This window comes from Saimiri boliviensis, chromosome X (assembly GCF_048565385.1).
Source record: "Saimiri boliviensis isolate mSaiBol1 chromosome X, mSaiBol1.pri, whole genome shotgun sequence".
Classification (NCBI taxonomy): domain Eukaryota; kingdom Metazoa; phylum Chordata; class Mammalia; order Primates; family Cebidae; genus Saimiri; species Saimiri boliviensis.
Genome location: NC_133470.1, coordinates 50,718,364 through 50,744,393, shown reverse-complemented (window position 1 = coordinate 50,744,393; position 26,030 = coordinate 50,718,364). Strand labels below are relative to the sequence as shown.

The 26,030-nt window shown below is 39.0% G+C and overlaps 1 pseudogene; it reads left to right on the top strand.

Moving 5' to 3' along the window:
- The first annotated feature begins 835 nt into the window (after positions 1-835).
- Positions 836-10,647, top strand: LOC101043634 (large ribosomal subunit protein uL3-like; annotated as a pseudogene).
- The last annotated feature ends 15,383 nt before the right edge of the window (positions 10,648-26,030 follow it).

Here is a 26,030-nt window from a genome sequence, read left to right as displayed (position 1 = left end):
TGCTAAGCAAGCAAAGAAGGAATAATTGGCCTACAGAAAGATGTGACTAATCTTGTGAAATTCACTACATCCTGGTAATTAATGTCCTGCCAAAACAAGACTCACGTTTCTGTCCCTCATAGCATGAAATAGTTTCAACTAACACTGGGATTTTTACCTCTGACCTTGAATAAATGTATCAAAATCCTTTTGGACCATGAACCTTATCATTTCCTCTCAAAATTTACTTTTTCCTCTCAAAATCTGAAGCAAGACTATAGGTGCAATATGACATCATGGACTGTAAAAATGTTAGATAGAAACTGAATAAATTTAAAAAGTGAAAAGTGGTGACAGCAGTCATAAATAGGTAAAGTAAATGTATCTGCTGATGACTCTGTTTAATGTGTAAATATTTAGAAATTCAATATATGTTGTACAGAAAGAACACAAATGTTAACAGGCTTTTGGAGACAGTCATCTTTAGTTAATTTGCAAATTAAGATTTTAAAACATTGACAAATAAGAAAAAGAATATTTGCATTTGAATTTAAGTAGTAACAACAAACCTAAACAATAACAACAAAAAGGAAAGCTTAAAAAAGAATGGGCAAGATAGCCTACTGGAAGCAACTAGGGTGCATGGCTGTCACGGAGAGGAAGAGGATAAGCGAGTAAAGATAGCACCTTCAACAAATATCCAGGTGCTTGCATTGGTACTAATCAAGGAAATAACTCCACCCGCAGAGAATGGAGAAAAGCAAGGCAGGATGACGGCCTATCTGGAAGCAACATGGAGCCAAGGGAACCTCCCCAAACCAGGGAGTGGTGAGTGAATGTGTGACCCCAAGAAACCATGCTTCTCCCATGGATCTTTGCAACTCTTGCATCAGGAGGTCCCCTCAGGAATATACTCCACCAGGGCCTTCAGTCTGAGACACAGAGCTATGTGGAGCCTCAGCAGAGCAGCTGCTCAGGCACCTGCAGAGACCCAAGAGCTTCAGATACTCTGGCTCCAGGATTTCTAGCAAAAGTAAGCACAACTCTGCCAATGAGGGAGATTAGACTCCTGTATATACCCTTAGAAAAGCGGCTGAATCCAAGGGGCCAAACAGTGATGGTCTGTGGGCCACACTTCCATGGCACCTCACAGGATAAGACCCAGCAAGCCACAGTAGCAGTGTTGTGCTCATGTGGGACAGAGCCCTTTGAGGTAGGGATAGGCCACCATCTTTGTAATTTGACAAAATTAGTCATTCCAGCTTGTGAGCCTTGGAGGGTTCACACTAGGAGCAGAGGGGATCCCTGCTGAGATCTGCTCTATAGCACATCTGCTCTACCAAAACCGCTTATGTTCTCTGGCTGGAAGAGATTGGAAAACTCCCTGGGACACAGCACCCAGAGGTAAGAGTGGGTTGCCATTTTTGCTGTTTGGGTGACTTAGCAGTTCTAGCATTTGGGCTTTGGAGAGCCCAAGCTGATTGGAGATGGAAGTGGTATCCCAGCAAAGGACAGTAGCCCCACGGAAATGTGGCCAGACTGCTTTTTAACAGGGTCTCCAACACCGTTTCTCATCACCAGGTGAGGCCTCCCAAACAGAGTCTCTAGCTATCCCAACCAGTATTCTCCAGCGGATAGAGATTTCAGGCTTCCCTAGGACAAAGTTCCTAGGAGAAGAGGCAGGCCATCATCTTTGTTGTTTGGGCATCTTAGCCATTCCAGCCTCCATTTTGCAAAGTGTCTGAGGTGACCAGGGGCTGAAATGTATCCCCAGCACAGCACAGCTTCTCTATACAAACATGGCCAGACTACTATTTCCAATCCCATTCCTCCTGATCAGGAGAGACCTCCTATGTGGGGAGGTCCAGTTACTTCCTACAGGTGTGTTCAGGCTAGCAGTGAGTTCAAACCTCTCTGGGACAGAGCTCCCAGAGGAAGGGGAAGACCCATCTTTGCTGTTTTGAAGTCTTCATTTATGATACCCCCAGGTACTGGAAAATCTGAGGTAACTAGGGATTGAAGCAGACCCTAAGCGAACTACAGCAACCCTATGGGAAAGTGGTTAGACTGTTCAAAGAAAACAAAATACCCATCCAAATGTCAGCAACCTCAAAGACTGAAGGTAAATAATCCCACAAAGATGAGAAAGAATTGGTGCAAGAGTGCTGAAAATTCAAAAGGCAGAGTGCCCTTTTCCCTCCAGAACACTGCACCACCTCTCCAGCTAGGGTTCAGAACTGGGCTGAGGCTGATATGGCTGAAATGACAGAAGAAGAATTCAGAATATGAATAGGAACAAAGTTCACTGAATACATTGTAACCCAAGGCATAGAAGCTAAAAATCATGATAAAACATAGCAGGATCTGACAGACAAGGTAGCCAGGATAGAGAAGACTGTAACTAACTTTACAGAGCTGAAAAAACACATTACAAGGATGTCATAATGCAATTATAAGTGTTAATAGCAGAATAAATCAAACAGGAAAGAATCGCAAAGCTTGAAGACTACATTTCTGAAATAAGACAGGCAGACAAGAATAGAGAAAAAATAACGAAAAAGAATGAACAAAACCTCTGAGAAATATGAGATTATGTATAAAGAGTGAAACTAAAACTCATTGGTGTACCTGAAAGAGATGGGAAAAGTGGAACCAATTCAGGAAACATATTTCAGGTTTTATGCCTGAAAACCTCCCCTACCAAAAAAAAAAAAAAAAAAAAAAAAAAAAAAGCCAACACTGAAATTCAGGAAATGCAGAGAACCCCAGTAAAATATTCCATAAGGTGACCATCTCCAAGATACATAATCATCAAATTCTCCAAAGTCTAAATGAAAGAAAAATGTTAAAGGCAGCTACAGAGAAAAGCCAGGTCACCTACAAAAGGAAGACCAGTAAACTAATAGAGTATCTCTCAGCTGAAACCCTATAAGCCAGAAGAGACTGAGAGTCAATATTAAACATTCTGTAAAGAAAGAAATTCCAGGCCAGATGCAGCGTCTCATGCCTGTAATCCCAGCACTTTGGGAGGCCAAGGTGGGTGGATCATGAGGTCAGGAGTTCAAGACCAACCTGGCCAAAATGGCGAAACCCCATGTCTACTAAAAATAAAAAAAAATTAGTTGGGTGTGGTGGCACACCTGTAATCCTAGCTACTTAGGAGGCTGAGGCAAGAGAATTGCTTGACCTGGGAGGCAGAGGTTGCAGTGAGCTGAGATCACATTCCAGCCTGGGTGACAGAGCGAGACTCTGTCCATAAAAAGAAGGAGAAAGAGAGAGAGAGATAGAGAGGGAGGGAGAGAGAGAGGGAGGGAGGGAGGGAGGGAGGGAGGGAGGGAAGGAGAGAGGAAAGGAAGGAAGGAAGGAAGAAAGGAAGGAAGGAAGGGAAGGGAAGGAAGGAGAAAGAAAGAGAAAGAAAGAAATTCCAATACAGAATTTCATAGCCAGCTAAACTAAGCTTCATAAGTAATACGGTTTGGCTCTGTGTCCCCACCCAAATCTCATCTTGAACTGTAACTCCCACAATTCCCACATGTCATGGAAAGAATCTTGTGGGAGGTGACTGAATTACAGGGCGGGTCTTTTCTGCACTGTTCTTGTAATAGTGAATGAGTTTCATGAGATCGATAGGTTTTTTAAAAAGGCAGTTTGCCTGCAAAAGCTCTATTTGCCTGCTGCCACCCATGTAAGATGTGACTTGCTTCTTCTTGCCTTCTGCCGTGATTGTGAGGCTTCATCAGCCACGTGGAACTGTGAGTTCTCCATTAAACCTCTTTCCTCCATAAATGGCTCAGTCTCAGGTATGTCTTTATCAGCAGCATGAAAACAGACTAATACAATAAGCGAAGAAGAAATAAGATCTTCTTTCAGAAAAGCAAATGCTGAGGGAATTAATTATCACCAGACTTGCTTTACAAGAGCTGCTGAAGAAAGCACTAAATATGAAAAACCAAGACTACCAAACCAAAACCAGTCACTACAAAAACAGTGACACTATAAAGCAACCACATAAAAAATGTCTGCAAAATAACCAGCTAACATGATGACAAGATCAAATCCATGCATATCAACACTGAGCTTAAATGTAAATGGGCTAAATCCCCAATTAAAAGACATAGAGTGCCAAGCTGGATCAAGAACCAAGACCCATTTGTATGCTATCTTCAAGAGACCCACCTCAGATGCAATGACACACATAGGCTCAAGGTAAAGGGATGGAGGAAAATCTACCAAGCAAATGAAAAACAGAAAAAATCAAGAGTTGCAATCCTAGTTTCTTGCAAAACACAATTTAAACAAACAAAAATAAAAAATAACAAAGAATGGCATTACATAATGACAAAGGGTTAAATTCAACAAGAAGAGCTAACTATTGTAAATATATATGCACCCAACACAGGAGCATCCACATTCATAAAACAAGTTCTTAGAGACCTTCAAAGAGACTTAGACTTCACTCAATAATAGTGGGAGACTTTAACATCCTACTCACAATCATCAAGACAGGAAATTAACAAGAATATTTGGGACCTAAACTCAGCTCTGGATCAAGTGGACCTGATAGATATCAACAAAACTCTTCACCCTAGACAGGAGAATATACATTCTTCTCATTGCCATACAGTTCTTACTCTAGCATCAGTCATATAATGGGAAGTAAAACACTCCCCAGCAAATGCAAAAGAACTGAAATCATAGCAAACAGTCTCTTGGACCACAGCACAATCAAACTGGAACTCAAGACTAAGGAATTCATTCAAAACCAAACAATTGTCAACCTGCTCCTGAATGACTTCTGGGTAAATAATGAAATTAATGCAGAAATCAAGAAGGTCTTTGAAACTAGTGAGAAAAATATACAATTACCAGAATCTCTGGGAGACAGACAAGGCAGCATTAAGAGAGAAATTCATGACACTAAATGCTCACATCAAAAAGTTAGTTAGAAAGATCTCAAGTTAACAACATAACATCACAACTAAAATACCTAGAGTACCAAGAATAAAGAAACGCCAAAGCTAGCAGAAGATGAGAAATAACCCAAATCAGGGCTAGACTGAAGGAGATAGAGACATTAAAAAAATTCAAAAATTCAAAAGATCAATGAATCCAGGATCTGGTTTTTTTGAAAAATCAAAAAAATATATAGACGACAAGCCAGAAGAATAAAGAAGAGAGAGAATATTCAAATCAACACCATCAGAAATGCAAAGGGGGATATCACCACTGACTGCATAGAAACACTAACAACCATCAGGGAATATTATGAACACCTCTACACACATAAACTACAAAATCTAGAAGAAATGGATAAGTCCTTTAAGAAAAGAACTTTCAACCCAGAATTTCATATCCAGTCAAACTAAGCTTCATAAGCAAAGGAGAAATAAAATCCTTTATGGACAAGCAATTGCTGAGAGATTTCATCACCACCAGATGTGGCTTACAAGAGCTCCTAAAAGAATCACTAAACACGGAAAGGAACAACCGGTACCAGACACTCCAAAAATGTACCAAATGGTAAAGACCATCAACACAATGAAGAAACAGCATCAACTAATGGGCAAAACAACCAGCTAGAATCAAAATGGCAGGAACAAACTTACACATAACAATATTAATCTTAAATATAAACAGGCTAAATGCCCCAGTCAAAAGAAACAGGCTGGCAAATTGGATAAAGAGTCAAGACCCATTGATGTGCTGTATTCAGGAGACTCATCTCACATGCAAAGACACACATAGACTCAAAATAAAGGGATGGAAGAAGACTTCTGAAGCAAACGGAGAGCAAAGAAAAGCAGGGGTTGCAATCCTAGTCTCTGATAAAACAGACTTTAAACCAACAAGGATCAAAAGAGACAAACAAGGGCATTATATAATGGTAAAAGGATCAATGCAACAAGTAGAGCTAACTATCCTAAACATACATGAACCCAGTACAGGAGCTCCCAGATACATAAACCAAGTTCTTAACAACCTACAAAGAGACTTAGACTCCCACACAATAGTAGTGGGAGACTTTAACACTCCACTGTCAATATTAGACAGATCAACAAGACAGAAAATTAACAAAGATATCCAGGATTTGAACTCAGATCTGGACCAAGTGTACCTAATAGACATCTATAGAACTCTCCATCACAAATCCACAGAATATACATTCTTCTTGGCACCACATTGCACTTATTTTTAAATTGACCACATCATTGGAAGTAAATCACTTCTCAGCAAATGCAAAAGAACTGAAATCATAACAAACAGTCTCTCAGACCACAGTGCAATCAAATTAGAACTCAGGATTAAGAAACTCACTCAAAACCACACAGCTATACGGAAAGTGAACAACCTGCTCTTGAATGACTACTGGGTAAATAATGAAATGAAGGCAGAAATAAAGATGTTCTTCAAAACCAATGAGAATGAAGACACAATGTACGACAATCTCTGGCACACATTTAAAGCAGTGCTAGAGGGAAATTGTTAGCACTAAATGCCCACATGAGAAGTGAGGAAAGATCTAAATTCAACACCCTAGAGTCACAATTAAAAGAGCTAAAGGAGCAAGATCAAATAAATTCAAAAGCTAGCAGAAGACAAGAAATAACTAAGATCAGAGCAGAACTGAAGGACATAGAGACACAAAAATACCTTCAAAAATCAATGAATCCCAAAAAAAAAAAAAAAAAAAAAAAAAAAAAAAAAAAAAAAAAAAAAAGCCGGGCGCGGTGGCTCAAGCCTGTAATCCCAGCACTTTGGGAGGCCGAGGCGGGTGGATCACGAGGTCGAGAGATCGAGACCATCCTGGTCAACATGGTGAAACCCTGTCTCTACTAAAAACACAAAAAAGTAGCTGGGCATGGTGGCGCTTGCCTGTAATCCCAGCTACTCAGGAGGCTGAGGCAGGAGAATTGCTTGAACCCAGGAGGCGGAGGTTGCGGTGAGCCGAGATCGCGCCATTGCACTCCAGCCTGGGTAACAAGAGCGAAACTCTGTCTCAAAAAAAAAAAAAAAAAAAAAAAAAAAAATCAATGAATCCAGGAGCTGGTGTTTTGAAAAGATAAACAGAATAGATAGACTGCTAGCCAGACTAATAAAAAAAGAAAAGAGAGGAGAATTTAATAGATGCAATAAAAAATGATAAAGGGGATATTACCACCAATTCCACAGAAATACAAACTACTATCAGAGATTACTACAAACAACTCTATGCACATAAACCAGTAAATCTAGAAGAAATTGATAAATTCCTGGACACTTACCCTCCCAAGTCTAAACCAGGAAGAAGTTGAAACCCTGAATAGACCAATAAGAAGTTCTGAAGTAGAGGTACCAATTAATAGCCTATCAACCAAAAAAAGCCCAGGTCCAGAAGGGGTCACAGCCCAATTCTACCAGACGTACAAAGAGGAACTGGTACCACTCCTTCTGAAATTATTACAAACAATACAAAAAGAGGGATTCCTCTCCAACTTATCTTATGAGACAAACATCATTGTAATAGCAAAACCTGGCAGAGATACAAATAAAAAAGAAAATATCAGGCCAATATCCATGATGAACATTGATGCAAAAATATTCAATAAAATACTGGCAAACCAAATCCAACCTCACATCAAAAAGCTTACCCATCATGATCAATTAGGCTTCATCCTGGGGATGCAAGGCTGGTTCAACATATGCAAATCTATAAATGTAATCCATCAGATAAACAGAACCAAAGACAAAAACCACATGATTATATGAATATCTCAATAGATGCTGAGAAGATCCTTTGACAAAATTCAACAGTTCTTTATGCTAAAAACACTTAATAAACTAGGTGTCAATGGAACATATCTCAAAATAATAAAAGCTGTTTATTACAAACCCACAGCCAAGGTCATACTGAATGGGAAAAAACCGGAACCACTCCGTTTGAAAACTAGCACTAGACAAGTGTGTCCTCTATCACCATCCCTATTCAACATAGTATTGGAAGTTTTGGCCAGGGCAATCAGGCAAGAAAAATAAATAAAGAGTATTCAGTTAGGAAAAGAGAAAGTCAAATTGTCTCTATTAGCAGACCACATGATTGTATATTTAGAAAACCCCATCATCTAAGCCCAAAATCTCCTTAAGCTGATAAGCAACTTCAGCAAAGTCTCAGGGTACAAAATCAATGTGCAAAAATCAGAAACATTCCTATACACCAATAACAGACAAACAGAGAGCCAAATCATGAGTGAACTCCCATTCAGAATTGCTACAAAGAGAATAAAATACCCAGGAATACAACTAACAAAGAACCTCTTCAAGGAGAACTACAAATCACTGCTCAAGAAAGTAAGAGAGGACATAAACAGATGGAGATACATTCCATGCTCATGGTTTGGAAGAATCCATAATGTGAAAATGTCCATGCTGACCAAAGTAATTTATAAATTCAATGCTATCCCCATCAAGCCACCATTGACCTTCTTCACAGAACTGGAAAAATCCACCTTAAACTTCATATGGAACCAAAAAAGAGCCTACATAGCCTAGACAATCCTAAGCAAAAAGAACAAAGCTGGAGGCATCCTGTGACTTTGAACTATACTACAAGGCTACAGTAATCGAAACGGCATTTTGCTCATCCCAAAAAGAGATATAGACCAATGGAACAGAACAGAGGCATTGGAGGCAATGCCACACATCTACAGCCGTCTGATCTTTGACAAATCTGACAAAAACAAGCAATGGGGAAAGGATTCTCTCTTTAATAAATGGTGTTGGGAAAACTGGCTAGCCCTGTGCAGAAAGCTGAAATTGGACCCCTTCCTTACACTTTATGCAAAAATTAACTCAAGATGGATTAAAGATTTAAACATAAGACCTAACACCATAAAAACCCTAGAAGAAAACTTAGGCAATACCATTCAGGACATAGGCACAGGCAAGGGCTTCATGACTAAAACACCAAAAGTAATGGCAACAAAAGCCAAAATAGACAAATTGGATCTAATTAAACTAAAGAGCTTCTGCACAGCAAAAGAAACAATTATTAGAGTGAACCAGCAAACAACAGAATGGGAAAACATTTTTGCAAGCTACCCATCTGACAAAGGGCTAATATCCAGAATCTACAAATACCTAAAACAAATATACAAGAAAAAAACAAACAACCCTTGAAAAAGAGGGCAAAAGATATAAACAGACACTTTTCAAAAGACATACATGAGGCCAAGAAACATATTTAAAAATGCTCATCATCACTGGTCATTAAAGAAATGCAAATCAAAACCACATTGAGATACCATCTCATGCCAGTTAGAATGGTGATCATTAAAAAATCTGGAGACAATAGATGCTGGAGAGGATGTGGAGAAATAGAAACGCTTTTACACTGCTGGTGGGAGTGTAAATTAGTTCAACCATTGTGGAAGACAGTGTGGCAAGGATCTAGAAATGGAAATACCATTTGACCCAGCAATCCCATTATTGGATATATACCCAAAGGATTGTAAATCAATCTGTTTTAAAGACACATGCACACGTATGTTCATTGCAGCCCTGTTCCCAATAGCAAAGACTTGTAACCAACCCAAATGCCCATCAAAGATAGACTGGGTAAAGAAAATGTGGCACATATACACCACAGAATACTATGCAGCCATAAAAAACAATAAGTTCATGTCCTTTGCAGGGACATGGATGAAGCTGGAAACCATCATTCTCGGCAAAGTGACACAAGCACAGAAAACAAAACACCACATGTTCTCATTCATAAGTGGGTGCTGAACAATGAGAACACATGGACACAGGGAGGGAAACATCACACACTGGGGTCTGGTGGGGGGTTGGGGGCTAGGGGAGGCATAGCAGGGTGTGGGGAGATTGGGGAAGGATAACATTAGGAGAAATACCTAATGTAGGTGACAGGAGGATGGAGGCAGCAAACCACCATGTCATCTGTATACCCATGTAACAATCCTGCAAGATCTACACATGTACCCAAGAACTTAAAGGAAAATTAAAAAAAAAAAAAAAGAAAGAAAAAAAAAGGAAAAAAGAAGCTGGAATGGGCCTGGGAGAGGCTCAAGCAGCAGGTACCTGTGAACCACATGCTTGGTCAGGAAGAAATGATCGACATCATTGGGATGACCACAGGCAAAGGCTACAAAAGGGTCACCAGTCATTGGCACAGCAAGAAGCTGCCCCTCAAGACCCACCAAGGCCTGTGCAAGGTGGCCTGCATTAGAGTACAGCATCATGTTCGTGCAGCCTTCCCTGTGGCACACACTGGTCAGAAAGGCTACCATCACTGCACTGAGATCAACAAGAAGATCTTTAAGACTGACTAGGGCTACCTGATTAAAGACAGTTAACATATCAAGAACAATACTTCCACTGACTACGACCCGTCTGACAAGAGCATCAACCCTCTGGGTGGCTTTGTCCACTATGGTGAAGTGACCAATGATTTTTGTCATGCTAAAAGGCTGTTTGGTGGAAACCAAGAAGTGAGTGCTCACCCTCCACAAGTTCCTGCTGGTGCAGACCAAACAGAAGGCCCTGTAGAAGACTGACCTTAAATTCATTGACACCGCCTTCAAGTCTGGCCATGGCCACTTCCAGACCAAGGAGGAAAAGAAAGCATTCATGGGACCACTCAAGAAAGACCAAGTTGCAAAGAAAGAAGCTTAGTGCCAGGAACAAATTTTCTAGCTGTTGGTGTCTCAGTAAAAGTTATTTTCCACTGACAAGTAAAAAGAAATCATAGATGACACAAACAAATAAAAAGCATCCCCTGCTCATGGATTGCAAGAATCAATATTGTGAAAATGACCATATTGTGCTAAGCAATGTACAGATTCAATGCAATTCCTATCTAAATATCAACATCATTGTTCACAGAATTAGAAAAAACAATCCTAAAATTCATATGAATCCAAAAAAGAGCCTGAATAGCCAAACTAATTCTAAGAAAAAAGAACTAATCTGGAAGCATTGCTTTACCCATTTTCAAATTATACTGCAAGGAAATAGTAACCAAAACAGCATGGTATTCAATGTAGACCCAAAGACCAACAGACTAGAATAGAGAACTTAAAGATAAAGCCAAATACGTACAACCAGCTTCTCCTTGACAAAGTAGTAAAAAATATACACTGGAGAATGGACACTTGATTCAGTTTCCCTAGGTAGTCATGTGTAGAAGAATAAAACTGAATCTTGATCTCTCAGTACATAAAAAAATTAACTCAAGATAGATTAAAGTCTTAAATCTAATACTTGAAACCATAAAAATTTCAAAAGGAAATCTAGTAAAAACTCTTCCAGACATTTGTCTAGGCAATGAATTTATGAGTAAGAGCCCAAAAGCGAATGCAGCAAAACAAAATTAAATAAATAAATACCCAATTAAACTGAAAGCTTTTGCACAGCAAAAGCAATTATCAACAGGGTAAATGGACAACCTACAGAATGGAAAAAAATATTTGCAAACTGTGCATCTGACCAAGGAATAATATCTATAAGGAACTCAAACAAATCAGTAGGAAGGAAAACCCCAAATAACTCCATTAAAAAGTGGGCAAACAACATGAATAGAAATTTCTCAAAGAAGATATGCAAATTGCCAACAGATGAATAAAAAAATGCAACATCACTAATCATCAGGGAAATGCAAATTAAAACCACAATGAATACCACCGTCCCCTTGCAAAAATGGCCATTATTAGAAAGTCAAAAAGCAATACACGTTTTCCATGTATGTTCCAATTATACTCTGTTTGTGGGAATGTAAATTAGTTCAGCCATTGTGAAAAGTAGTTTGGAGATTTCTCAAAGAACTTAGAACTACTATTTAACCCAGCAGTTCCATTACTGGTATATACCTGCCCCCGCTCAAAAATAAATAAATAAATCACTCTACCAAAAAGACACATGAACTTGTATGCTCATCACAGCATTATTCACATAGCAAAGACATGGAATGAACCTAGGTGCCCATCAACAGTGAACTGGATAAAAATAATGTGGTATATATACACCATGGATTGCTGCATAGCCATAAGAAATAATCAAATCATGTCCTTTCAGCACTTGATCCAGATCTGAGTTCAAATCCTGTATATCCTTGTTGATTTTCTGTCTTGCTGATCTGTCTAATATTGACAGTGGAGTGTTAAAGTCTCCCACTATTATTGTGTGGGAGTCTAAGTCTCTTTGTAGGTCTTTAAGAATTTGTTTTATGTATCCGAGTGCTCCTGTATTGGGTGCATATATATTTAGGATAGTTAGCTCTTCTTGTTGCATTGATCATTTTACCATTATGTAATGCCCTTGCTTGTCTCTTTTGATCTTTGTTGGTTTAAAGTCTGTTTTATCAGAGACTAGGATTGCAACCTCTGAATTTTTTGCTCTCCATTTGCTTGGTAAATCTTCCTCCATCCCTTTATTTTGAGCTTATGTGTGTCTTTGCATGTGAGATGGGTCTCCTCAATACAGCACATCAATGGGTCTTGACTCTTTATCCAATTTGCCAGTCTGTGTCTTTTAATCGGGGCATTTAGCCTGTTTACATTCAAGATTAATATTGTTATGTGTGAATTTGATATGGCCATTAGGGTGATAGCTAGTTGTTTTGCCCATTAGTTGATGCAGTTACTTCATTGCATCTATGGTCTTTACAATTTGGTATATTTTTGCAGTGGCTGGTACTGGTTGTTCCTTTCCACATTTAGGGCTTCCTTCAGGAACTCTTGTAAGGCAGGCCTGGTATGACAAAATCTCTCAGCATTTACTTCTCTGTAAAGTATTTTATTTCTCCTTTACTCATGAAGCTTAGTTTGGCTGGATATGAAATTCTGGGTTAAAAATTCTTTTCATTAAGGATGTTGAATATTGGCCCCCACTCTCTTCTGCCTTGTGGAGTTTCTGCCGAAAGATCTGCTGTGAGGCTGATGGGCTTCCCTTTGTGGGTAACCCAACCTTTCTCTCTGGCTGCCCTTAGCATTTTTTCCTTCATTTCAACCCTTGTGAATCTGACAATTATGCATCTTGGGGTTATTCTTCTCGAGTGGTATCTTTGTGGCATTCTCTGTATTTCAAATTTTCACATAATCCCACATTTCTTGGAGGCTTTGTTGATTTCTTTTCACTCTTTTTTCTCTAATCTTGTCTTCTCACTTTATTTCATTGAGTTGATCTTCAATCTCTGATATCCTTTATTCCACTTGATTAATTCAGCTATTGAAACTTGTGTATGCTTCACGAAGTTCTTCTGCTGTTTTTAAGCTCCATCAGGTCATTTATGTTCTTCTCTAAACTGGTTACTCTAGTTAGTATTTTGTCTAACCTTTGCCCTGGCCAGAACTTCCAATACTATGCTGGATAGGAGTGGTGAAAGAGAGTATCCTTGTCTTGTGCTGGTTTTCTAACCTTTTTTCAAGGTTCTTAGCTTCTTTGCATTGGATTAGAACACGCTCCTTTAGCTCGGAGAAGTTTGTTATTACCCTCTGAAGGCTGCTTCTGTCAATTCATCAAACGTATTCTCCATCCAGTTTTGTTCCCTGGCTGGCAAGGAGTATGATCCCTTGGTGGAGAAGAGGCATTCTGGTTTTGGAATTTTCAGTCTTTTTGCACTGGTTTCTTCTCATTATTGTGGATGTAAATGGGCCAAATGCCCCAATTAAAATACACAGAATTCAACAGCACATGAAAAATCTTATCCATCACAATCAAGTCAGCTCATCCTTGGGATGCAAGTCTGGTTCAACATATGGTTCACCATGGCATGCGCAAATCAGTACATGTAACCCATCACATAAACAGAACCAGAGACAAAAAACACATGATTAGCTCAATAGATGCTGAGAAGGCCTTCATCAAAATTCAACAGCTCTTCAGGCTAAAAATGATCAATAAACTAGGTATCAATGGAATGTGCCTTAAAATAATAAGAGCTATTTATGACAAACCCACAGCCAATATCATACTGAATGGGTGAAAACCGGGAGCATTCCCTTTGAAAATCAGCCAGAAACAAGGATGTCCTCTCTCACCATTCCTGTTCAACATAGTATTGGAAGTTTTGGCCAGGGAAATAGGGCAAGAAAAAGTAATAAAGCATTCAATTAGAAAAAGAGGAAGTCAAAATTGTCTCTATTTGCAGACCACATGATTATACATTTAATAAACCCCATCATCTCAGCCCAAAATCTCCTTAAGCTGATAAGCAACTTCAGCAAAGTCTCAGGGTACAAAATCAGTGTGCAAAAATCACAAGCATTCCTATGTGCCAATAACAGACAAACAGAGAGCCAAATCATGAGCGAACTCCCATTCACAATTGGTACAAAGAACATAAAATATCTAGGAATACAACTAATAAGGGATGTGAAGGACCTCTTCAAGGAGAAATACAAACCACTGCTCAACGAAATAAGAGAGGACACAAGCAGATGGAAAAACATTCCATGCTCATGGTTAGGAAGAATCAATATTGTGAAAATGTCCATACTGCCCAAAGTAATTTATAGATTCAATGCTATCCCCATCAAGCTACCATTGACTTTCTTCATAGAATTGGAAAAATCCACCTTAAACTTCATATGGAACCAAAAATAGCCTGAATAGCTCAGGCAATCCTAAGCGAAACAAACAAACAAAAAGCTGGAGGCATCATGATACCTGACTTCGAACTATACTACACAGCTACAGTAATCATAACAGCATAGTACTGATACCAAAACAGAGATATAGACCACTGGAACAGAACAGAGGCTTCATAAATAATGTCACACATCTACAACCATCTGATCTTTGACAAACCTGACAAAAACAAGCAATGGGGAAAGGATTCCCTCTTTAATAATTGGTGTTGGAAAAACTGGCTAGCCATGTGCAGAAAGCTGAAATTGGACCCCTTCCTTATACCTTATACAAAAATTAACTCAAGATGGATTAAAGATTTAAACATAAGACCTAACACCATAAAAATCCTAGAAGAAAACTTAGGCAATGCCATTCAGGATATAGGCATAGGCAAGGACTTCATGACTAAAACACCAAAAGTAATGGCAACAAAAGCTAAAATAGACAAATTGGATCTAATTAAACTAAAGAGCTTCTGCACAACAAAAGAAACAATTATTGGAGTGAACCAGCAACCAACAGAATGGGAAAATATTTTTGCAAGCTACTCATCTGACAAAGGGCTAATATCCAGAATCTACAAAGAACTTAAACAAATTTACAAGAAAAAAACAAACCCATCAAAAAGTGAGCAAAGGATATAAACAGATACTTCCCAAAAGAAGACATTTATGCAGCCAACAAACATATGAAAAAATGCTCATCATCACTGGTCATTAGAGAATGCAAATCAAAACCACAATGAGATACCACCTCACACCAGTTAGAATGGCGATCATTAAAAATCTGGAGACAACAGATGCTGGAGAGGATGTGGAGAAATAGGAACGCTTTTACACTGTTGGTGGGAGTGTAAATTAGTTCAACCATTGTTGAAGACAGTGTCTCAATTCCTCAAGAATCTAAAACTAGAAATACCATTAGACCCAGCATACCCATTACTGAGTATATACCCAAATGATTATAAATCTTTCTATTATAAAGACACATGCACACGTACGTTCATTGCAGCACTGTTCACAATAGCAAAGACTTGGAACCAACCAGACTGGATAAAGAAAATCTGACACATATACACCATGGAGTACTATGCAGCCGTAAGAAGGATGAGTTCATGTCCTTTGCAGGGACATGTATGAAGCTGGAAACCATTATTCTCAGCAAATTGACATAAGAACAGAAAACCAAACACCACATGTTCTCACTCACAAGTGGGTGTTGAACAATGAGAATACATGGGCACAGAGAGGGGAACATCATACACCAGGGCCTGTCAGGGGGTGGGGGGGCTAAGGGAGGGTTAGCAGAAGAGTAGGGGTTAGGGGAGGAATAGCATTAGGAGAAATACCTAATGTATACAAGGGAGTGATGGACGCAGCAAACCACCATGGCACATGTATACTTATGTAACAAACCTGCATGTTCTGCACATGTACCCAGGACTTAAAGTATAATAAAAAATAAGTTAAATAAATAAAATAGAAATAAAGGTATTCTTAAAACTTTTAGCATGCCTCTTGTCCTATACAACAAGTCTATGAAGTCTTTCTGTCTCAACCAAGCACAGCAATAAAACAGATCGTGAGACCAAGCATCACACATCTCTGGAGAAAACCCAGACATGAAGATCACAAGAATAAATATTGGAATGTATTAGTGATAGTTTATTACTGCTCTGACAGCGGTAGAAATATGTTAATATAAAAGTGGTTCCCATACATTATTTTCTTTAGGAAACATAATAGTAACTATCACAATGGGTTTTAAATAAAAAATTAAGTAGCTTTTTTTTTTGAGACAGGATCTCTCTCTGTTGCTTAGCAGGAGTGCAGTGGTGTGATCATGGCTCACTGCAGCCTGGAACTCCCAGGCTAAACCAAGCCTCCCACCTCAGCCTCCCAAGTAGGTAGGACTACAGGTGCACACCACCACACACAGCTAACCAGCTAATCTTTATTTTTTGTAGAGACAGGGTCTCACTACGTTGCCCAAGCTGGTTTCAAACTCCTGGGCTCAAATGATCCATACACTTCAGCCTCCAAAGTGCTAGGACTACAGGTGTGAGCCACCATGCCTGGCTTAACTAGCTTTTATAAAGTATATAAGTAATACACATCCCGAGTAAAAGAAAATTTGAAAAAATACATATATGTGCTAAAACATTTTAAAAACTGAAGTTCTTTTGACCTCTGATCCAATTCCCTCCCCCGTCCCAAACACTTCTGTTAATAATGGTCATCTTTTAAAATTTATTACTCTGTGTACTACACACATATATACACCAGGAGAAATCAAAACACATACATATACTCTCAGATATTTTTCACACGAATAGGAATGTAGTATGTACTCTGTTTTTCAAATTGTTTTTTAATCTTATTGAAATGTTATACAAATGAGCCAAAAATGGTCTCTGTGTATTATCCCCTAGGCTATTTCTTCCCTGAAGCCTGAGACCCATTAGCCCAAGCCTGCTGGTAGTAAAATAAAATTTTTACACATCCGATTGTTTTAAAAATAGCCCAAACAAACATACTTTAGCTATTTAGAGCCCACCTCCTATATATACCTCAAAAAACCTCACCCCACATCTGTCGGCCATCAATTAGATAGTCCTGTGATTGTAAATCCCCAAGCTGCAACAGCCCATGTTGCATTGTATTACTTGTATAAAATTAACATGTTTTTCGCAAAATACTTCCCAACTTTGTTTATGAAAATTTTCCATACGTAGGCTTTTATATAGTGTGTAATCAAATTATTCAGTCTTTCCCTGTATGAATACTGTGTTACATGTCCATACTACAAAACATTTCTTTATGTTTTCATGTAGTATCTTGGCATCTTTACTTTCTAATTTTGCATCTTCTGTCCATATAGAATTTACTGTAGTATAATCATTCTAAAAGGGATCCTTTTTTTATATTTTGCTAAAGACTAGGCAGTGACCCCATATTTCATAATGAAGAATAACTTTGACTCGAATAATCCCACAGATTTAAAGTACCAATTTTATCATAACCTATTCAAATTCCCATTTTTAGACATGTTTTCAGGATTCCTTCACCCTTTGCATTTATCTGTGTGCATTTCTGAACCACTATTAAGCTGTGTGAATTAGTGTAGAGACGTTGTAATATTAAACCTAGAACAATGCTTGGTACATACATAGTCAGCAGTTAAGAACTGTTGTCCATGAATGAATAAGCCCTTCTAAGCAAAGTCATCTACTCTTACTTAGAGTAGAACAGGACAGTGAATAACAAAGTTTCAGATCAGATCTAAATTTTGGTTGCACCAGCTAAGTGATTTTAAGTATGCCACATATTTAAGTTTTCTTATCTACAAAATGCAGATAAGCTTCGTGGCATTCCGTGGTTTTAGGGAGGATGAAATACAAGTTAACATGGCACAGCAAAAGTGTTAATTAACCTCTCTTCAATGGGTACAATATAGAGTTTGATAAAATAAATAAGACCTAGTATTTGATAGATCAGTAGGGTGAATATAGTTAATATTAATCTATTGTGTATTTCAAAATAGCTAGAAAAGAATAATTCAGGGAAAATGTGGCACATATACACCATGGAATATTATGCAGCCATCCAAAATGATGAGTTCATGTCCTTTGCAGGGACATGGATGAACCTGGAAACCATCATGCTAAGCAAACTGACACAAGAACAGAAAATCAAACACCACATGTTCTCACTCATAGGTGGGTGTTGAACAATGAGAACACATGGACACAGGAGGGGAACATCACACACTGGGGTCTGTTGGGGGAAATAGGGGAGGGACAGTGGGGGGCGGGGAGTTGGGGAAAGATAGCATGGGGAGAAATGTCAGATATAGTTGAAGGGGAGGAAGGCAGCAAATCACGCTGCCATGTGTGTACCTATGCAACAATCTTGCATGTTCTTCACATGTACCCCCAAACCTAAAATGCAATTTAAAAAAAATCACCCAAGTTAAAAAAAAAAAAGAAAAAACAAATATTTAAGATGATGAATATCCCCAATACTCTTGTTTTTTTACATATTGTATAAATGTATCAAATTATTGCCTGTATCCCAAAGTATATAATCCGTTATGATACATATCAATAAAAATAATAATAACGTGTCAATGTTTTCTCCATCTTTTGAAGTAGTGACTTCAGGGGCAAGAAAATGATATTTTAAGGGCACTAGGTTAATTTAGAGCAATGATAGCCAATTGAATGTTTGTATTTGAAATGTAATTTCTTTGCTTTGCTTTGGTTAAAGTACAATCCTATAAAAAATAAGTTTTTTTTTCCCACTAAGCCCTATAAACTAGGCTAATAAAATATTGACAAAATGTTTTTCTAATCATAGTAAGGAGGATACTTTCCAAAATAGTACAAATTCTTCCTTCATCAGTAAGAGTCTTAATAAGGGGAGAACCGGGACCACATGTTACAGGTGTAACACAATGCACATATGCAAGCAAATGCACAAGTTTACCTTGTCATTCTTTCCTTTTACCGATATATGTGCTTTCTCCTACAGTTTCTTCTTATCCAAAGAGTTCAATCATTGTTTATGATTTTGGAACAAATTGTCAGGCAGGAGTGGATGAGGTGGGTGTAGTGTAAAAAATAGAGTATAATTACTCAGGAACACAACAGCAGGAATAAATAAATAGAGATACATAAATTGGTATTAATCTAGTGAGATTATTCAACATATTCTACATAAGTCCTCTAAAGTACTCTAACAAGCTTATTTCCACATAAAATTACCTCCATGAGACATCCAAATGCAATAGCCACAAATAGAGCATAATTTTTGATTCATTTTTCATCTTATTACTAGTTTATTAAAACTGCAAACAATAAATTTAGCATTTACAAGGTTAACATTATAGCTCCCATGAGAAATCTTGGCTGGAATGCCAGAGGAGAGTAAGAGGCTGCATCAGAAGCAGCAGCCAAGTCTTTTCTTTTAAGAAAAGACTGGAGTATCGTTCCCTTTATTTCCCCTCTGGTTTATCCAAAGCTTTGCTCTAGCCAAGGGATCTGATATATTTTTTTCCCTTCTAGTTGGAAACGAGCAACATCAACTTTTAACATTTTTGGCCTACTTAAATATCATCTTTAGAGATGTTTGTGACCCTTCTCCTTCCGCCTGGAGAAGAGAAAACAAAAAAAAAAGACAAAGGCATTACCCAGCTATGCTTTTTCCCCTCACTTTTTCCAGCATGGCTAATAGTAGCGCAAGAGATCCAGTGAGTGAACTCCAGTGGAGTTAGATGCATTATTGTTAAATATTCTAGGTGGCTTCACCTCTCATAACAGACAAGTAGCTGACTGGCTACTTCATAAGAAGTCATGAGTAACCCCATAGTCACACAGGTATGAAAGAGTCATCATTCTTCAACCATTCATTTTTCCTTTACCCAAACAATGCTCTTTTATGTTTTAGAGTTTTAGGTTGCACTAGAAAAATTCAGACTCTGCCACCACTGTGTCGGGAATCTCTGAAACTACACCTAGTTTCGATGATTGCTGATGATTACCAAGGAGGGCTCACAGAATTCACCATATAGTCATACACATACTAATAGCTTATAACTATTACAGTAAGAAGATACAAACAAGTATCTGTTCATATCCTTTCCCCACTTTTGAATGAACTTGTTTGTTTTTTTTCTTGTAGATCTGTTTTAGTTCTTTGTAAATTCTGGATATCAGCCCCTTGTCAGATGGGTAGACTGCAAAAATTTTTTCCCATTCTGTTGGTTGCCGATTCACTCTAATGACTGTTTCTTTTGCCGTGCAGAAGCTGTGGAGTTTGATTAGGTCCCATTTGTCTATTTTGGCTTTTGTTGCCAATGCTTTTGGTGTTTTGGTCATGAAGACCTTGCCTATGACTATGTCTTGAATGGTTTTGCCTACATTTTCTTCTAGGGGTTTTATGGTGTTAGGTCTTATGTTTAAGTCTTTAATACATCTGCAGTTAATTTTAGTGTAAGGTGTCAGGAAGGAGTCCAGTTTCTGCTTTCTGCACATAGCTAGCCAGTTTTCCCAACACCATTTATTAAACAGGGAGTCCTTTCCCCATTGCTTGTTTTTGTCGGGTTTGTCAAAAATCAGATGGTTGTAGATATGTTGTATTTCCTCTGAGGCCTCTGTTCTGTTCCATTGGTCTATATCTCTGTTTTGGTACCAGTACCATGCTGTTTTGATTACTGTAGCCTTGTAGTATAGTTTGAAGTCCAGTAGTGCGATGCCTCCTGCTTTGTTCTTTTTGCTTAGAATTGACTTGGCTATGCGGGCTCTCTTTTGGTTCCATAAGAAGCTGAAGGTGCTTTTTTCCAGTTCTGTGAAGAAGGTCATTGGTAGCTTGGTGGGAATAGCATTGAATCTGTAAATTACTTTGGGCAGTATGGCCATTTTCACGATATTGATTCTTCCTAACCATGAACGTGGAATGTTTCTCCATCTGTTTGTGTCCTCTCGTATTTCGTTGAGCAGTGGCTTGTAGTTCTCCTTGAAGAGGTCCTTTATGTTCCTTGTTAGTTGTATTCCTAGGTATTTTATTCTCTTCGTAGCAATTGTGAATGGCAGTTCGTTCCTGATTTGGCTCTCTTTAAATCTGTTACTGGTGTATAGGAATGCTTGTGATTTTTGCCCATTGATTTTGTATCCTGAGACTTTGCTGAAGTTGCTTATCAGTTTCAGGAGATTTTGGGCTGAGACGATGGGGTCTTCTAGATATAAAATCACGTCATCTGCAAATAGAGACAATTTGACTTCCTCCTTTCCTATTTGAATACCCTTTATTTCTTTTTCTTGCCTGATTGCTCTGGCTAGAACTTCCAGTACTATATTGAATAGGAGTGGTGAGAGAGGGCATCTTTGTCTAGTGTCAGATTTCAAAGGGAATGCTTCCAGTTTTTGCCCATTCAGTATGATATTGGCTGTTAGTTTGTCGTAAATAGCTTTTATTATTTTGAGATACATTCCGTCAATACCTAGTTTATTGAGGGAGGGACGGGGGAGGTGGGGAGGTGGGGAGAGACAGCATGGGGAGAATGTCAGATATAGGTGAAGGAGAGGAAGGCAGAAAATCACACTGCCATGTGTGTACCTATGCAACAATCTTGCATGTTCTTCACATGTACCCCAAAACCTAAAATGCAATAAAAAAGAAGATACAAACAAAAATCAGCAAAGTGAAAAGGTAAACAAAGTCCATAGAAAACTAGTATAAGCTTCCAAGAGTCCTCTCTCAGTAAAGTCTCCAGAAAACAAAATATGACAGCACATATTTCTGAGTTAACAGACTCAACACAGTTAAGATGTCAATGTTCCTAAATTGATCTATTTAAAGAAGTCAAAACTTATGATTACACTATATATATATATATATATATATATATATATATATATATATATATATAGTAAAAGAATGGGAAATAATCTGAATATCCTTGGGTGAATGGATAACCAAACTGTGGTACACCCATGCAATGGACTATTACTTAGCAATAAAACAAATGAAATATGGATACATTCAAAAACTTGAATAGAGCTAAATGGCATTATGCTAAATGAAGAAGCCAGACTCAAAAGATTACATGCTGTATGATTCCATTTATATGGCATTCTTGAAAAGACAAAAGTATAGTGATGAAAAACAGATTAGTGGTTACAGTGGCTTAGGTGAATAGAGAGGTGTGACAATAAAAATAAAGCACATAGCAGGCTTTTAGGAATGAGGCAGCAGCTCTGTGTACAGTAATGAATTTGTAAGCTTGTGTTGATTTACCACCAACAGCATGTATTGATGGTAAATCAACACAGGCTTACAAATTAATTAAACTATATATCTCAAAATGTCAATTTTACTGCATGATTACTTAAAAAATAAAATTACAAAAAAATATTATTCAAGAAGGTGAGAATCCTTGTTTTCTGTGAAACTGTTTTAGTATAAGTGCATATATGCCTAAATGCCAGTTTTGTCTACTTTCATATAGCATGCCCTCTTTTACATCTGGCATCTTTCATTTCAAATGTTTGCATATGGTTTAATTTGTTCATTATCATTGTTGTATGTATCACATGACGTGAATATAACATAATTCATTGAATCATTTCCTTAATATATAAATGGACTGTTTCCAGTTTTGTGCTATTAAAATAGTGCTACTATATGATCATTGCTTTATATCTTCCATATTTACATTTATGTACAAGAACGCTCACCACAACTAGTTTAAGATGCATAAAAAGTAAATCAAGCACTACTTAATAACCAATAAGAGAAGGGCTGAATAAACTATGGCTACAATAAATGATGATATACTATCAAAATCATCTCAGAACAGGCAAGTCATTATTTGGATAAATTTCCAAAGTACTATCCTGTGGCCATTGTGGTGATGACATATGGCTCTAATGACTTCACGTGGGTCACAGTAACCAGTGGGGCAGAGAGCCCACTGGACTCATCTTGAGGCTCCCTGTGAGCAGAGATGAGGAAGGAGCAGTGACGCAGCAGCTAATCCCCCCAAAGCACTACAGAAACAGCCTCACTTGGTCCATGGCTTGTGGTTCTGACCACAGCCTCAGAGCCTTCCCCTGTCTGACTGCTCTGAGGACTTCCAGGGAGGCAGTCCCCGGCTGTGCTGAAGTGGCCCCTATCAGTCTTTCCCCACCAACTCTGACCCGCTCTTCTTCTTTTGGGCCAAAACTGCTTTCTTATCACTTCAGCTCCTCTCCATTCAGAAGCATCCCCTGCATGCTGTAATTATGCCTATTGTGCAGGTGAGGAAACTGAGGCCCAAAGAGGACAAGAACTGGGCCTGCACCTGCACAGCAGGTCAATGAACAGGTGGTTGGTGGGCCGCGTGTCATCCCACAGCTGTACATCCCCTCAAGCCATGTGGAGATTTTCTACTGCCTCCTTCTCTGAGGGGCCCTCCTGGCCTGTCTACCTCTCAGACTACCAGTCCCGGGGCATCTCCTCACTCCAACTTGGGATTCTAGACCCAGCATTCAGACCCTGGTATTGGGCTGGGTGGAGGCAGAGCGGGCAGCTGGCCAGCATTCAGCTGGAGGTTGGTGGTCTTTTCTTAAGCCCAATGCTCTGTTGGGGTTTTCCCCAGTGTCTTCAGGATCCAGGCCTGTGCCCTCAGGACTGGCCAAGTTGTAGCCTGCCCTGCCCTGGCACAAGTACAAGGTGCACTGACCTCTCTCAGAACCAGTGCATCTTGTAGAAGAAAGCATATAATGCAATCATTAAGAAAAAGAAGACAAACATGTGTGAGAATTTTCTCTTAGCCTTGGAAATAAGTTTCTGGTGTGAGGAAAAGGAGCATGAAGGAGAAAAGGGCCATAAGCAGATGACTCCTAACAGCACTGACTAAAATTGGGGCCTTTTAAAAGGAAAGGCCTAAGCCAGCCTTAGCCCACCCCACCTGCCCATGCACAGAGAGGGTTGATTGGATGGACACCCCAGCTCGGGGCTCGTGCACCCTGAGGCCTGTGACCTCAACAGATATGAGTGCTTAAGTGTTTAAGAGTGTGTCTCCAAGAACAGAAAATCAAACACCGCACTTTCTCACTCATAGGTGGGTGTTGAACAATGAGAACACATGGACACAGAGAGGAGCATCACACACTGGGGTCTGTTGGGGGGAAACAGGGGAGGGACAGCAGGGGGTGGGAAGTTGGGGAGAGATAGCATGGAGATATAGGTGATGGGGAAGAAGGCAGCACATCACACTGCCATGTGTGTACCTATGCAACAATCTTGCATCTTCTTCACATGTAGCTCAAAACCTAAAATGCAGTTAAAAAACAAAACAAACAAACAAAAAAAAACAACAAAAACAAAAACAAAACAAAACAAAAAAAAGAGTGTGTCTCTCCCTTGTCTTCTCTGAGGATCTCCAGGTCTAGGTCTAGGAGATAAGATGCCCCTGCTGGCAAAAACAGGTATTTCTGCAATGTGGGCAGTCTGAGCTCTGACTGGTGACAGCAAGTCACTCAACATGGGGCCAATTTCACAGCTCTTCTTCCCTGATTGACAGGAAAAGATCACGTTGACTTAGCAGGAAGCTCAGGTTCGGACCTGGTCTCACTCTAGACCATAGTCATCCAGAAGGGGAAGTGAAAGTGTTGTAAGATATGAGTGGGTGACAGCTGGGATGAGCGCTGAGGAGAGAGAGAGCAGGAACCACTGTGAGATTAGGATTCTAGAGCTAGTCACTAGGAGGAGGGAGAAGAAGATCAGAAAGGCCCCAGCAAAGGACTGCTCAGCGTTGATGAGAACACAGAAGGCCTTTAGGGCCTCAATTTTCCCGTATGTAAACTAATGATAAACATTACTGTTTACACTCAGAATTAGTGTGAGAAAAACAGGACTCATAAACTGATCAGCAAGTGTCTGACACAGAATCAGTCAGGTAAACGCTGATAGTACTTTTATTGCTATTGCAACAGGAATCACTCTATGTTAATTGACCATTGACATTTTGTTCTCCCCCAGGGGATGGGAACATTGCTTTTTTTTGAGGCTGCACCCTGTCTATCCACCTCTGCGGTCCCAGTGTGGGGACATTACACATATGTTGTGGCAAATTGGGATATCCTACAATAAGTCTCACTTTTTATTTGAACCATAGATTTTCAGTGCCTTTATATCAGAAATTTATTTTTAAATCTCTGTAGGAGGAAGAAATAATTGCTTCACTAAGCAGGGTAGATTCTTAGTAGAGTCTTTTGTTGCAGAACTGTTTTTAAGAGTGTGAGGGCTCAAATGGGAGCTCACAGATGTCATGTGTTGTCCTTGTGTACAATGACAAGATGTAAGTCTGGAATCAGGAAGCGGGAAGAACTTGCAAGTGAGATTTGTTGTTAGGCAATAAAGAATTTTAGAGAGGAAAACAAATATTTGTGGCTACTTCCCCCCCAACCCCACCGCCCGAAATCGAAGTTGTTACTTTGGATAGGAATCTGGCCACTTCCCATTTAGTAGTTTTGGTTAAAAAAAGACACTTTATTTCTACGAGACTTCATTCTTGTTAATTGGACTCTGTAAGTGGCAAGCATGCATACCTGCATTTGGGTAATTTTTTTATTTGAAAATGTTTTAATAATAAATCCCAGTTATACTGTGCACACTTTCTAATCAGAGCAAGTATGCTTTTGTTTATTTCACGGTCAAGCAGGCATAGAAATCACTTTAAGGCACATGGTAAAAAGATAGAGGAGTTTATCAATGAGATTTAGTTTCACAACAGGATTCTCCAAAGTGAAAACATTTAGAAAAACACCACTAGAGAACTGAAACTGGAGTGACTACTGCTTTCATACTAATTTGCCAGGCCCATTTCCTCCCTATAATCAAGTTTTGTTGGAACACACAGTCTCGCCCATTCCTTCCCTAGACATC